The sequence below is a fragment of the Anas platyrhynchos genome, chromosome 13 (genome assembly GCF_047663525.1).
Source record: "Anas platyrhynchos isolate ZD024472 breed Pekin duck chromosome 13, IASCAAS_PekinDuck_T2T, whole genome shotgun sequence".
In the NCBI taxonomy this organism is placed as follows: Eukaryota; Metazoa; Chordata; class Aves; order Anseriformes; family Anatidae; genus Anas; species Anas platyrhynchos.
Window position 1 is genome coordinate 17811206 of NC_092599.1, and position 15437 is coordinate 17826642.

At 37.1% G+C, this 15437-nt stretch overlaps 1 protein-coding gene and 1 long non-coding RNA gene across 3 annotated transcripts in view; one reads left to right on the forward strand and one right to left on the reverse strand.

Moving 5' to 3' along the window:
- Window positions 1-2663: 2663 nt before the first annotated feature.
- Window positions 2664-9589, reverse strand: LOC106015207 (uncharacterized). The gene is made up of 3 exons (XR_003500296.3): window positions 9416-9589; window positions 9031-9140; window positions 2664-5998 (listed from the first exon to the last, which is right to left on the reverse strand). It is a non-coding gene; the product is annotated as an uncharacterized lncRNA (long non-coding RNA).
- Window positions 9590-15437, forward strand: part of PPARG (peroxisome proliferator activated receptor gamma) — a 61677-nt gene continuing 55829 nt past the window's right edge. Inside the window, exon 1 of one of the 2 annotated variants that reach the window (XM_027467224.3) lies at window positions 9590-9731. The gene's annotated coding sequence lies outside the window, so the exon portion shown is untranslated. Of the gene's footprint in view, window positions 9775-15437 lie in introns of both variants that reach the window. The other variant, XM_027467226.3, reaches the window with a different exon arrangement.

Genomic DNA, 15437 nt, shown 5'->3' on the forward strand with positions numbered 1-15437 from the left:
TCTAACTGAATTCCAATGGGTAAAATAGGGAAGAAAAAAAAAAAAAAAAAAAAAGGAAGCAAACCAAAGATACTATAACAATTTTCTCACTTAAAAGGGATTTTAAGAGAGACTGTCAAGCATCCAGGGCAACTCTCTACCTCTAATACGGGTTGAGGGACAAATTTCAATTTGAAATTAGTTAGGGAGATATTTTATAATTTATTCAAATGGTCATATGGAAGAGCTTCAGCATCAGCTCAATTGTTATTATTTAAGCTTAAGGAACCAGACTGTAATTATCTATATTGTCATTGGCAATTATCTATGATTGGCATATGGAAAAAGCAGTACAGTGTTACAACTGAAAGTGCAGCTGGATGTCAACACTATTCAAAATGTTTAAAAGAAATAACTATTAAATCATTTTTCGGATGTGTGAAGGAATATACAAATGTGTTCTCACAAATACCTTTTACCAGATCTTAGGGATACGTGATAATGAAATATTCTAATAATCGTTCTTAAAAGACAGGAAGATAATGCAATCAGAAAGAGGTGAATTTAACCTCCACTAAATTGGTTTTGCTCTCATACCCACAGATCTCAGAGCAGGTTGGTTTACTTTGTTTTCCACATTCCTAATTTCACCTGGCTACTAGAAATCATCGTCTGTTCTTCCCAGTTTAAGTGGTTTCAGAATGTTAGAAAAGTAAATTAACATAACTGGGAAATAAGATATATTGTCCTCTGTTTCAAAAAATACTGCCAATAATAGAAATGCATATATACTTACATGAAGGTTTCTCAAAAATATAAAAATTAATTTAAAGAAAGGTTTGAGAGCACTTAAAAACTTAACCTGGTAAACTGATTAGCCTGTAAGAGATCACATCATGTAATTAAAAAACAGGAATCTTCTCTAACAACAACAGACGTTGGAAAAAAAAAAAAAAAGTACAAACGTAGAACGTAGCTGAGGTTTCTAAAAAAATAAATAAAAAAATACATGTAAAAAGGTACACTCATGGATAAAGAACTCCAGACAAAAAGAGACTGGATCTGTGTGATGAGTAAACAGGAAACTGGGGACAGAAAAGTTAGAATGGAAGGAGTTTGCTGCCATATGTGAGAGCAGTTACCCTAAATCACTTCTTTGTTCTGAGCTAAGATTAGACATTTCAATAATTTAACTCAGAGGAACAGGCTAAATTCTTAAAACCAATATTTTTTCCATTTTTAGTAGTCTTCTGGATATATACCTAAAGACAAAAATGATTCTTTTTTCTCCCAATAATTACAAAGTTAAAATCTTGCAATATTCATACTCTGCATCTAGCATTATAGTATGCAAAATCAAGTCTGAAATTTTGCTTTTCACATTTTAGGCATCTGTTGTTGTTATGCTTTCACTCCATTCATTATACACTACTGTAACGTAGAGAAGTTGTTCTATCTTGCCTGCAAAAATGTCTTTGAAGGACAAAGTGGTCCAAGTCACAGTCTACAATGCAAGTTAAACAAGACTTTTATTTTTTCTTCCCAAAAGTGTTGCAACTTCTATATTCTCTCAGTAGTAAATCATCTATTTTTAGTCTTGTAAATTATCAGGGCTATGTCCCCAGTGAGTTGAAAGTTTTGTGGAAGACTTTGCTGTAATTTTTTTTTTTACTTCACATTTCACTCGCATTTAGGAGTGTTTTCCTCACACTGTACTCATTTGAATACAGTGTAAATGATTATTGAAAAAACAAATTATGGAAAAGCAGCTGTAACTGAAAAAGTGAGTTCAGTTGTGACCCAGTATGTACCATTATACTCTAAAAAGTGAAGCTATGGAAAAAACATACTTTGCAAATAAATATATTTGCTCTGTAATAAAAAATACAACATAATTTCAATCATAAATTCCCAATTTAATCAGATTTTCTGCCCTATCTACTCATATTTTTCATGCTCTGGTAAGCTAGTACTCCAAGTTCAACTGCTGGGCCAAAGAACCGTATTCAGTAAAATGATAGGTCCACAAAGACAGATGAACACGTAACAGGATGCTCTGGCCCAAACAACAGAAGTTTTCAAATGAAAGTAAGGGAGTCCTCAAGGTGACTTTAGTTCGCTGTAACAGTAGGTCACCAAGTTATAGCCTACAGTGTACCAACCTGCTGTATTTTATCATTTATTCATACATATGGCTAAATACCAGAAATCAACGTCATGTATATTCCCAAGATAACTTTTTTTTTTTGCTTATACAATGATACATGGAGTAAGAAAATATTAATAATTCAGTTCACAGAGTAAAATCTTGCATAAAGAAAGTACTTTAATGGCATCTGATACATACATGTCACATTGAAGAGACACTTGTATATTAATTTATACTGATGCAAATACAAGTAAGCATACCGTACGTGTCAACGTGCTATCAGTAACATATTACCATTTGTTACATATATATGATGGACTCTTTAAACAGCATACTATTTTACTTTTGCTCTGCTAATACTGAGTACTCAAAGATCATTACAATATAAATAATAAAAATTTCATTCTGAAAAACAAGTCACAGGAAAGGTTATATATCAACCAACTTCAGTTGTAGTGAATGACAAGTTCCAGTAGTGTGGAAATAGTTTTAATTAGTATTTGACACATATTAAAGCCACCAACCAACAACACTCCCTAAAACATTCCCTTTTTTAATCAATTAAATTTTGTAACAAAGAATTTTTAGCAGTGAGTATTTATATCCTAAATTAGAAATACAAGGTTTCTGGCTGCTTTGTGTTTTGTTCCTGACCCAATGTTATTTTTCCTCCATTTCTGATCCAACCAGCTATTTAAATTCACCAGGATGTTTGCACATGTTTCCTAACTCACATTACATGTTAACTAGTACATTCTTTTTTACTATTATTATTATTTTTTGGCATTCAACACTTAATATTAAAAAGCAAATTCTATCCTACAAACGTCAAGTCATCAGTCCTCAGTAAAAGGCCTGTAGCCTTCTATAAAATGACAAATAATCTTCACAGATGATACAGAATGTCATTCCATGAGAGAGATTACAATATGACAAAACTGAGAAAGAACTTCTGTATTGATAATGAAGGGTTTCAAGAACACAGTGGGCAGAAGTCCTAACATACTTGAAAAATATTTAACTGAACAATAATGGAGCAATGCCAAACACTAAAAGTTACCAAAGATAATTTTAATTGTTGTAGATATAATAGTGTTCAATGACAGCTGTTTTGGAACAAAAAGGTTATTTCCTGCAAATTATTATAATATTTTTCTCCCAAAATAGCCCCTGATTCACTGCTAAAGTTACCTGGCATTCTCTAACGGTTAGCACAGACTAAAAACCAATTATTAATTTTATTTTTTAAAGATTCTTAAGATCTTAAATGAAAATAATGATTTATTAAAAAGCCTAATAGGAGTCAATTCAGAAAAGCTGCTGACAAACCAATGGAACAATTTGCATGAGTGAAACATCAATGACCTTAATACAATAGCTATTTCAAAGATCAATAAGAATTAAAGGTACTGCTTCTCTACCTAGCAAAATTTCATGAATGCTGGCAGCACATTTTTGGGTTGATTCGTGATTTAATCAGAGAGCAAGCAGATACCATTTATGTAGTAGAAACTAACTGTCATCTGAGGCCTTTGAGTTTACCATTTGTACACATTTACACAAAATAACGTTAGAAAAATATTATGCCCTAGTACTATAAATATTTATGTATTTCTTCACTATGCTACTGTCAGGAGTCTCACACTGATTGTGAATCCATGTGTAAAAGTTAGCAGTCAGAGTTGTGTGTGAGCTTATTTTGTTGGAGTATACCAAGGTGGTCACAACTTTCATGAAATAAGAAAAAAGCCCTTGCAATACATTTTGTGAGATGCAAGAAAAGTGTGATTACATTTTTTTGGTTTGCTACTCCTTCTGGTGATTCTTTCAGAAATAACATTAATAAAGTTGTATAATTTTAGGATGCTTAACACTATATTAATATATATTAACTAAAAGGACAAAATAACCCTGCTTTTTAGCCTTTGGTTTTGTTATTGGAAGATATGCAACCTATTACTGCAAAGACTAATGAAGATATTTAATTTAAGATAATTAACTCTCTATAATTGTCTGAACATCTAATTCTTTTTTAGACTTTATGATGTACATCTGCCCTATGTTTGTAAGTATGCAAGTATATAAACCTGATCTACCAGCCATTTGAAAAAGACAGATCATCTCAATTCTCCTCAATTTAAAATCCTCTAGCGTTTCTCTCAATAATGGAAATCAAAGTTGTGGTAACATCACTGTGAGATCTATCCCACAGTGACTGAAATGTTGAGAAACTAATCCTTAAGTCTGGACAGTATACTGGGAGATGCTCTTGATTCAATGACTTTCACTGGGATTTGGCAGTTGCAGTGTATACTGTTTTTCTACAGAATCCTCATTTAGTTGAGCGACAGTATTTCTGACATCTATCTGGAGCACCCTGGAGACTGGGGTAAAATATGTAAAAAGCAGGGATTTTAAAAATAGTATTTCAAATTAATTCCATCACAACAATGTATAAAAACTATAAAACAGGACAAAGGTCATAGGAAATGGAAGTGCCAAGCGATCTTCACACAATCCTCCAAAAGAAACAATAGGAGGGGGAGAGTTAATTCTTTTTTAACAATTATGAGGGAGTAAATATCACAAAAACTAACTTTCTCACACTCTTAAAGAGATTATTAAATTCTCTTCCTGAACAAATGTTCAGTTTGAACCTGGAAGCAATGTTCTCTAGATGCTTTAAGTTACATTTTGGACTTAGGAGTTTTCAGTTGTCTTTATTGGAATCAATGAACTGCTGTGTGAGAAGACGTAGCAAACTACATGAACATTAGAAATACGGGGTTTGATCTGCTGAAACAGTTATATACCAAGTCCATTAATGAGAACAAACAATTGTATAAATACTAATGACTTACTTTAGTAATAAAAGTATTATTCACATTTTATATATGAGCAAAATGAGCCACAGCTAAGTGACTTAGCCAGTGACCCACAGGAAGTCAGTGACACAACCAGGAATAGAACATAGACCTCTCAGCAGCTAGTCCCATGCTTTAACCACAAGACCAGCCACCCTCTTCCCATCTTATATTAGCACAACTGTAAATCTTGGTTGCATCAGCTACTAATTTAAGATGTCTAAACAAGTTCAACTGTAGAAATCTCAGTTTTGAAAGTTTAATGACTTAGATTCATAAATCTCTCTTAACTTAATCACACAACAAATTAGGATAAAATGGTGTTTTTAATAGAAACTTAAAATGACCACAAACTTTTTGTTGCTTTAAAATGATTCCTTCAGAAATAAATTTCTGATGTATTAGAAGATCTGATGGATAGCAGTATATGCTTGAGCTCTTTATTACTACATTCTTTTGTCTGAAATCTGTGTGTGATACAAAATTTAGATCCACCTGATCAGAATGGACTATAACATGAAGACAATATCCTATTACAGAAGAACCAGACAATCCCAGAGAAAACTTATTCTCTTCAAGACAGAAAGAAATCGGAGAAGTTGAGAGTTGGGGAAAGACCAAAGATAATGAATAAACCATTATAATTAGAGGTAGGCAGCCTGGTGTGATCTTGGCTTTACAGAATTTAAAGCAGGCATGATTTGGATTTTGATCTCTTTTTATCTGAGCTTCAAGGTTCAGGAAAAGGAGGATCATTTTTAGTTAAAAGGGTTCTTGTTTTGACCCGCTCAATAGTTATCTACAAAAAATCTGCATTATGCCTAGTCCTATCACTTTTGCTGGATCCAAGGCACAGCATGCTAAAATGCAGTATAACAATACTGTAGGGCGATCTCCAAAGAGAGTCTGGAATCATACCAAGGGAATAGTCTTCCACCATCACTTATTATTTCCGTATAAAACTCCACTGATTGCAGTTTAAACTCCTGATTTCCTTCAAGTAAAACTGCATATAGAAAGAATGTGAAAATTGAAGATAGGCATGTGGCAGAATATTATGAAATACTTATTGCAAACATATCTTCCCAGAAGACCAAAAACTGCCAGTAAAGAGAGAATAAGATATGCTAATGCAAAGTTCTTGTTATCAATAAATGAACAGCAGCTATGTAAATTGAAAAAATACATAACCCAAGATAAAGAAGACAGGGTAACTGTAAAAAATGCAGCAATACAATAGTTTCATAGCTTTCTTAAACCCCTTTACTTTAAAACAATGCAATTTACACAGCCAGAACTGTTCTGACTGCTAGATTTATAGTCACACTGCTGGAGTATGAGATTGCCCTCTAGATGTTACGCTTGGCTAGATAATTTTTCATTCTTTCCAGTATACCGAGATGGGACACACTGTGTGATTTGTGATTTTAAACTTCTGTAATGCACCTGGAGACCTAAAGCATAGACACAATGGAAACATCAAAATAATTGAGTAAATTTGAAACTAGTATATTTGCAGAGACAGGAAGGCGTATACATTTTTCACCTCCGTATCCTTAAAAGATTTCTACCCTTTTCAAGACCTACCTGGCATATCTTAGAATCAGTTGCACAAAAATTCCTTCATTAAGATGGGAAAGAAAAATAAAATTGTTTAAGACAGACTATTTGGGCCATACCCTTATCCATCCCAAGATTCCAAAAGTACTCTTTCTCGTTTCAATGGGACTATTTTTGCTGTATAATTCAAGTCAATCTGCTTCAACTTTTCTTAATAATTAAAATGAATAAATAGTATACACACACCACAGGAATAAAATCTTTTTTTCAGATGCATCAAACTTCAAAAGATTTACCATTTCTTCCATGTGAAAAGAACTAATTAATGCTTTTAGAACCAGTAAGAAAAATAAAGTAAAATTGATCTTTTCTGAAGACAAGTTGTCATCTAACTTTAAAATCAGAACTGATGTTGAGGCCCTTTTCAACTTGCCTTTGAATTTAGGGAAGAATTGCCCGTGATTCAGGAAGGCCTGAGCCTGACATTTCATTCTTGTTTCATAATGCTTAAGGTCCCAGCCAAACCTGGGAATTCATTCAGATAGCAGGGCAGACAGTCGCCATAATCAAAAGCCTGCAGTCAAACGATGCAAACAAAAGCCGCATGAGAAATTGATAAAGAGATTTCTTTATTATACCATTTCATTACTGAAAAAAGAAAATCTAGAATTAATTTTAGAAAAGATAATGTATTTGTAGTCTGCTTTCATCAGCAACACAAAAACAATTGGCTTTTTATCTTCCATGAGTGAAAAAAATGACCTTTGTTGATAAAAAAAGCCAGATTAATTCAAATCATAAATAAGATGTATTTTTGACTACCAAAGAAAATTTAAGAATTCTTCCCTTGAATCTTCTAATTAATATTAGCTGTCTTTCTAAAAGATACAGGGCACCAAACACTACATAAAAAGCTGTTAAGCAGGAAATCAGATTAAGTAATTTATTTTTCCTTTCCTGTCACAATCTGTTAAAATGCATATTTACAAAACTTAAGTAATTTGTACATAATAAGCCAATATTACATTTCTGCTTTATATCCTACAAATTCTTTTCAAAGGATGAACTTGTTAAAACAGCACAATGCTTATAATTTAAAGAAAATTGTATAGTATTTGTAATGATTCTCTGAAAGCTCAGTTTGGTTGATTTCTTTGGGCTGAGTTGGATATGTCTTTATTCCACACATGGAATTTAATTTAAAGTATTATTTATGTGTGCATGCAATTTTATTACAATTAAAAGTAAAATCTAAAGAATGTTTTTTTTTCCTGCTTTACTTATGACCTTATTAAAAGTCTAGCATCAAAGTCTGACTTTATATTCACAATCAGATGTTTATTAATACCTGCCATTTTCTGGAATGCTCCCAGTTTCATGAAGTTTTTTAAAATGTGTATTTTAAAGTCCTGAGTTTTTGAAGAGCTCCTCTGTTAATCAGACAAATTAAGGGGGTATATTCTCCAGTAGTTCGCACAGAGAACAGTGTTGTTTCTGTTCTCAGCAGAGCTAAATTTGAACTCTGTGGAGGTGTCCAGCTAAGATCCTTCTTTTAATATCCTATTGAAACTTTACATAAGATATTGTTGTAAAGTGGTTAGAAATAGTATTAAAATAGGTATTTAAACCTCTTTTATTGGTATATTATTTTTACCCACATTTGCCTGTTTATTCATCCATGGCATCTTGAGCTAATTCTGAGGTTTTGTTTTACTTGTTTTCAGTCCCTGGCTTCTAATTCTGAGTCAGCGTACTACTGAATAGGTATTACTGCAGTAAGCCTAATAAAAAAAAAAAAGAAAAAAAAAAGAAAAAAAAATGATGAAGAAAACAAAAGATTTCCACTTTTCTAGAGCGAAAAAATTCCAGATGGAAGGAAAATAGAAAAAAAAATCCTTGATATGTCAAGGCAGAAGTAATGCTTACTTCAAGCCCATACAAATAGATAATTCTCATAAAAATTAACACGAGGCTTCAAGCCTCTACAGAGATTGTTCTCATAAACAAAAAGCTGTAGGCAATGTTAGTATCTATAAGTCAACCAGGTATTTTGACGTATTCAACTCTAATCTATAAATTGCCTTCAGTATACAAATAATAAAGCAAACGGAGACTCTCTTTCAAAATGCCTGATGACTAAGAACCATAATGAGGCAAATTTAGGATCCTCTGAATCTTCTAATGATGTCCAAGAGATCAAGGGTTTTTAAAGATAAACTGTTGTATCCTGGGGCATCTTGACTTATAAGATGACTCTCTGAAGAAGGTTGTTGATCTTATGACTTACTTTTAACATCTAACTTCTATTTAAAAGAATCTAAGGGTGAAATGGAAGGAGGTGACATGCTTGTTTGAACTTGCTCTGTCTTGAGACTTACTGAGCATAGCCTATACCGCTTCTCTCTGCATTCCTGAGAGGCAAGGGGAGGGGGGGGGTCTGTAGCTAAAAAAGTGGGGGAAAAAAAGAATTTCATTTACCTCCGTTACTGCTAAGAATCTTTTCAGAAAAGCATTTACTCCTGTCACAGTAGGATGCAAACTGACGTGAGGTGACCAAAGCAACTACCCGCAGCGCAGAGAGGAGCTAGCTGGAGGAGAATGGGAATGCAAAAGAGAAAGCAGTTAGCAGCCGGAAAAACTAAATTTTCAGTTACAGGAGATTACAGGGAGCAGAGATCAAATTCCAGATCCACTCCAGGGCCCGCGGTCTGCCCTCACGCAAGGTACACGCTTGTGATTTGGCTTAACGGGCACGGACCCGGAGGGAACCGGCTCGGGTGAACGGACGGGGTCTGACGGGGAAGGGCAGGGGAAGGGGAAGGCGCGCCTCCTCCTCCTCCTTCTCCTCCTCCGCCTCACTGACCCGTTCCCTCTCCGCGTCCACCACCTCTCCCGTCCCTCTGGGTGCTCGCCCGCCCCGGCGGCCGCAGCCGAGCCCCGCAGCTCAGCCCCTGCCCCTCCCCGGAGCCCGCCACCGGCCGCGGCTCCAGCCCCGACCCGCGCAGCGCCCCGAGCCCCAGCCCGCGGCGTCGGCTCGCCCCTGGGCGACGGCCGGGTGGGCCGGCGGGGGGCGGCGCAGCGGCGGGGGAGGCGGTGCCTGGCCGGTAGGATGGGCCGGGCCGGGGAGTTTATCCCGCTGGAAGGGAACAGTGTCCCCGGCTGAGACTTGACAGCACCAGGTCAGTGCGGGCTACCGGGGGAGGGGAGGAACCTTCCCCTGAGGTGAGGGGGGCGCGGGGACAGCCGCGGGCTGAGGGGGGAGCCGCGGGCTCCTGAGGGGCGCCGCGGCTGGGGGCGAGGAGGGGCTGAGGGGAAGCGCCTGGGGCGGGAGCGGAGCAGCCCCGGCGTGGGGACAGGGCTCGGGCTCGGCCCCGGGGCGGGGGGAACCGAGCCGCCGGGGATGCTCGGGGACCGGGCGGGCTTCGAGGGCGAGCGGGCTCCCAGGGGTGCTCCCGGGAGTTCGGGAACGCGGGGCACGGCCCGGGGGGGGCGGGAGGGCTGCCGGGACACGGCTCCGCTGCCGGTGGGGGCCGCCTGAGGGGACGGCACGGGGCGGGCACGGGGAGCCCGGCGCCGGGGCTCCAGGTGCGCCTGGCCGGGCTCGGGGTCCGGGGGCTGGGGTTTGGGGTCTGGGGGCTGCCGCCCCCCCGGGGGGGGCTCGGGGGCCATCCGCTGCCCGCCGGGATGGAGGCACCGCGGGCGGAGCGCAGCCCGGTGCTGCGAGAGGAGAGCGGGGCGGCCGGGGAGCTGCTGGCGCTCACCTGGCCCCGTTCGCGTAATGAATGAAGAGCGTTGGTTGGCGGTTTGGGTTTTTCTTCTTTTTATTATTTATTTCTCAACCGCAGAAAGTCAGGGAGCCTTCCTGAGCCTGCAACAGCCGAGATGCTGTGTTGAAATGTGTTGTGTCTTGATGGCATGCCTCAGGTTCGCAGGAGCATTTTGTAATCTTCCTGGTGTCATTTCTCTCCAGGGTATTCTACAACTGGAGAGTGCAAGTTCCTGTGGTGTTGTAACTTCACGGCACTGTGTACACATGACCATACAATGCTGACTTAACAGTGATGTATTTATTAATAATCAGTGACGTAAGACTGGTATTTGCTCTGATGGAAAGCTCAGGAAATTATCAATTTCTCCACGTGCTGTGGGCTCTGGGTTCCTTTAAATCAGAAGGATCGATTACAGCTCTCCCCGAAATACCTGAGGCTGTGGGCTAGCCTGGTAGTTGTGACCTGCTGCCCCATCTCTGAACAAGCTTTTGCTGTGGAACATGGTTGTAGCGTTCCACTTAAAAATGAGTAGCCAAAACAAAAATATATAAATATGTACATTTCTGGTAGCAACTATTCCATAACTTAATCAGTAATTTAGCTTTTAAAACGTTACTATAGTTTGTTACTAGTTAACTAAAATTTTCCAGTGTACACCATGTATGACATATGATACTCAGTGCTGTCCATGGGAATGAACTTTCCTCTGTTGTGCTCCCATTAATATCAAAATTTATTGTGTGAAGTGGTGTTTGACATCATTATTCTTTTGGCTGTCACAAAAAATAGCTTCAAAAATTGTGTAGAGATTTAATTATAAGATTAAAAGAAATCTGTCTAAGCAGTGTGTTAAGGCATGTGGTGCAATATAAGCATGAACTTGTCAAGGGGAGAGAAAATTGAAAAAGTAATTGGCATGGAGTTTGAATGATAACCAATCATAAATGTAATTCAAAGGTTTTTTTTTTACACAGGCAGTACTTGAATTTGAATGTTCTTAGGCATCAGTTTTGTAAAATATCTCATTAACTAACTAAAGATAGTATGTGTTTCTTAGCAATGCCTCTCTGTCAGGTTCCTGGACCTTACAACTTATTACACGTCAGCACTCAATGAAACTTCCATTACAATATGGTCATTACACAAATAATTTTTTCTCCTCTGAAATGCATTTATATTTCATATAGTGAAATATCACAAAAAAATGAAGGTGGCAAGATATTAGAAATTAGCTGATGAACATTGAAGCTATGCCTCTTTTAGCTTTCCCTATGTCCGTCTCTTTTCTGTGAATTTTTGGAGACATCCATAAGTCCATTTCTAAATCAATAAAACAAATTTAGGTCCCACATCAATTACTAGCACTATAATTTAGTACTTCTAGCAGTGGCTCATAAAATGAATTTTGAAGAAAGTTATACGGAAAAAGCAGGAAAAAGTTTAAAAGTAGAAAGAAAACTGCCTTGTGAAATGATGGATTAAATAATGAAACGTATCTATCATAGGTTTTTTCCGTCTTGATTTCTGAGGCTTCCTTTTTGTTTTACATGTATGTTCTGTTCAGAGTGGCATCAAACATATTTACTAGCCAGTTTTTGTAGCCTAAATGTGAATTGTTAGTTATGCATATTTGATATTTGGAATTTGAGGATTTTTACTTTTTTTTTTTTTTTTTTTTTTTTGTCACAAGAATTATCCCGATACTATCTTCTGGCATACAGTAAAACAGTTTCCAGTGCAGTTACTCAAGAGAAATTAAAATACAATTATAAGTTCTCTACACTGGGTACTTTTGAAGTCATGGACACAACACTCTCCATTAGTTGTTGTTATTAGTTTCATTTTTAAATCACTGGTAGACTTATTTAATAACAGACTCTGTCCCAACTTAGCATCATATTAGATGAGTGCTAATTACTCTGTACTGTGTTTCCATAATGATCTATATTTTTTTAATGTTAGGGATCTATTTTTCATGTACTTTACAGCAAGTGTTCACTGTGTGTCAGTTAACTTTTTGTGGCCTGACAAAAGAAAAAGTTAGAAATAATACAAAGCAAGAGAGCATTGGTATATTCAAGTCCTGCGTACCCATGCCACAAACAGAAGCTGGGATTTCCCAGTAACAGGTCAGTTCTTAAGGATTTAATTTAACTGCTATGGATCACTTGGAAGAAATCCCCACTGCCACCTCTTTTTTTGCCTGCAGAGGCTTTCCCAAGACTGAACAAAAATGAAAGAGCCGTAAGATTTGTCTTCAGATATTCAGATTCCCATGAGCATGAAACATAAATTGAATCCTACATTAAATGATAAACTTCTTGCGTTTCTCTCACCAGTTCCACACCACCACCCTGGCCGAGTGGTGTGGGTTTTTTTGCTTTTTTTTTTTTTTTTTAATGAAATATAGTTTGTCTTTTTAAGTTGTTATTTTTCACTCCTCTCACACGACAAGGCAAATATAAAACTAAATCTTTTGCTTTTTTTTTTTTTTTTTTAATTCAGGAGGGGAAAAAAAAAGGCAAGGCCTAATCTGTAGTCTGCATATCTCAAAGCTTTCACAGAACTTAAGACAACTTGATCACACTCAAACTTTCTTCCCCCTTTGAACTCACCTTCCAGCATATTATTTGGTCTGTTTCTCTACTCCTGAACCACTCAGGAATTGAGTGCTTGAACTGAATTGAACTAAACAATTGCATCATTCTCCAATTAAGATTTGTGATGTATGAACTATATAGATATTTTTAATTACCTGTATTGAAGTAATGCCTAGCAGCCCGGTCAAAGTTTGGGCCATTTGGTACTCAGTCAAACAAAAAGGTTTTCCCTGTCCTTAATACCATGTGATCTATGAAACAGGAATGCAAATAGTTACATATTTGCAATGGAGACACGATATAGTAGTGAGATTGATGCAAAAATTGTAATTTACACTTTCAGTGTTTCAATTTATGCTCATAACAGTAACAGATTCTTACATTGGTAACAGATTCTAAACTGTATTTCCATTACAAATGGAAAAAACTAAGGTATATTTGTTACAACAAATGTGGTAACTTTCAGCAAAAGATTTCCAAGCAGCACCTTGTTATCTATTGCTGTTTCACTGGCCTTCACTGTAAATAGGCAAAAGAAATCCTACTTAGAAAGAAGGAAGATAGGTAACTACCTCAAAAACCAGGTTGTATGTTTCTGGAATCAACTACCAGATGATGCTTTGTGGACTTGCATAAGCCACCCCCTTCCCTCATGACTAAGCAGATCACCTTCATGCCATGCAGTCTGCACATTCAGGACAAAGTCTATGAATTCAAGTCTATGAATCCCAAAGTCTACTCTGCTGGTTGATAATTAGCAATTTAAAAAACACAAAGCTTACGTGGCTTTCTGTATGTATGTTCAGGCACAAGTGTGCTTGATGAACGCCGTGATGAATGTATATGTATTGTGCACATACTTGGAGGGCATATGTGTGCGCAGGTAACGTATTAACCCTATGTTATGGAAAGACTTCCTGCTTATCTCAGTGATGTAGAAAATCTATATATAACATGAGATAACACTATGATAAATATTGGACAATATCCAAACGGAGAAATACAGAGAACATTCCACTGTATCAAAAAAAGGTCACGTCGGTTTATTGGAAGATGCATAGAGGCTAGAAAAGAAGTCCCAGCTTCGTTTAAGTCAGTGGAGGTTCTGATGTTTCAGTAGGGTCAGGTTTGCCATCTACATACAGTGTTTGAAATGTCCTGTATGCGGCTTGCTACAACTGCTGAAGTAAGTCGGTGGTTTTAGTATACAGAACATAGAGGGCCCAACTCTATAAACGAGTTTCTGTTTTCCCAGTGAGACTAAACGGCTGAAATAAAATAACTGTGAATATATATTGCAGTAAAAACCCTAGTGTTTTTTTTTTTTATTTAATGGTTTAAGAAATGTAAGTAAAACAGGAATGATATATTTCTCTTGCTTTTGTTCTAGAATTTGTATGATCGATTTCTTAAAGTATTTTAACTGTAAGTGAAATAGTGACATTTTGGTACAGACTTTACAGTTGGGATTAGTTTATTCCAGGCCCTCAAATTAGGCATGTGTTCTAGTCTGAGGTCTTGTAACAGCTATTAGGAGAGGAAAACATGAAACTTCACGCTGTTTTACGGATCGTTGGTGATGATAATTCCATGATCTCCATGGGGGAATTGTGTCTTTCCTCTTTATCACAAATTTGATTGTGACATATTTTAGACTCCCTTCTGCCAGAATCCTATTCCTTTTTTATAGGGAACTTCCGGCTACAATTCAACTGACTTTACCTGTGTGCATTTCTATAGTTCTGAACATGTGATTTTGCGTACAGTTTTAGCTGTCCTGTAATACTTATATAGAATAAGTGAGAGGGATGGAAATGTTCTTATTGAGTCTCGTGTTTTTCCACTGAGTTTAAGCACATTACTTTTCAGAGAATTTCATATTTGCACAAAGTAGCCCTGCCCAATTATGATCTGGTCTTAAACTTTTTACACAAGATGTGATTACAGTACATTGCATAAAACAGGATTTTATGTTATAATATTGCATTGTAAGTCCATAGTACTTGTGTGTTTGTTTAGATTTATTGAACAGAGGTGTTGTGTAACTGCTGTAACTATTCACAGTTGTGCAGCAGCAATTCTGAAGTTTGGGAGGCTTTCAGCTTAGGTTGCTATCTCTATACAAATAGAGTGATATATGTTCTTCATATTTATGCTAGGGGAATATTTTGATGTTTCTCAACCATGGTGGTTTGAAACATATGTCAGACTACCAAAAGAGTCAATCTGTTACACCAAAAAAAGGAACTATGAAAAGAAAAATGTTAATTACAGGCTTTAACACTCACACCAAGATCTTCTAGTAGGGGTGGTCAGAAAAACAGGTTTTACTACCTAGGCCTGGTGCTTTGTGGTGCTATCTAATGTGGGGGCTTGTGGAAAAATGCAGCCACTTCTATTTACTGCCTTTCATAACGCACATATTTCCTCATGGTAGGTTTAGGTTCTGACTTCTTTATGTCTACAGTAAATAACACTCAAGAGTTTATCCTTTCATCTTGAATATGTTTTACTT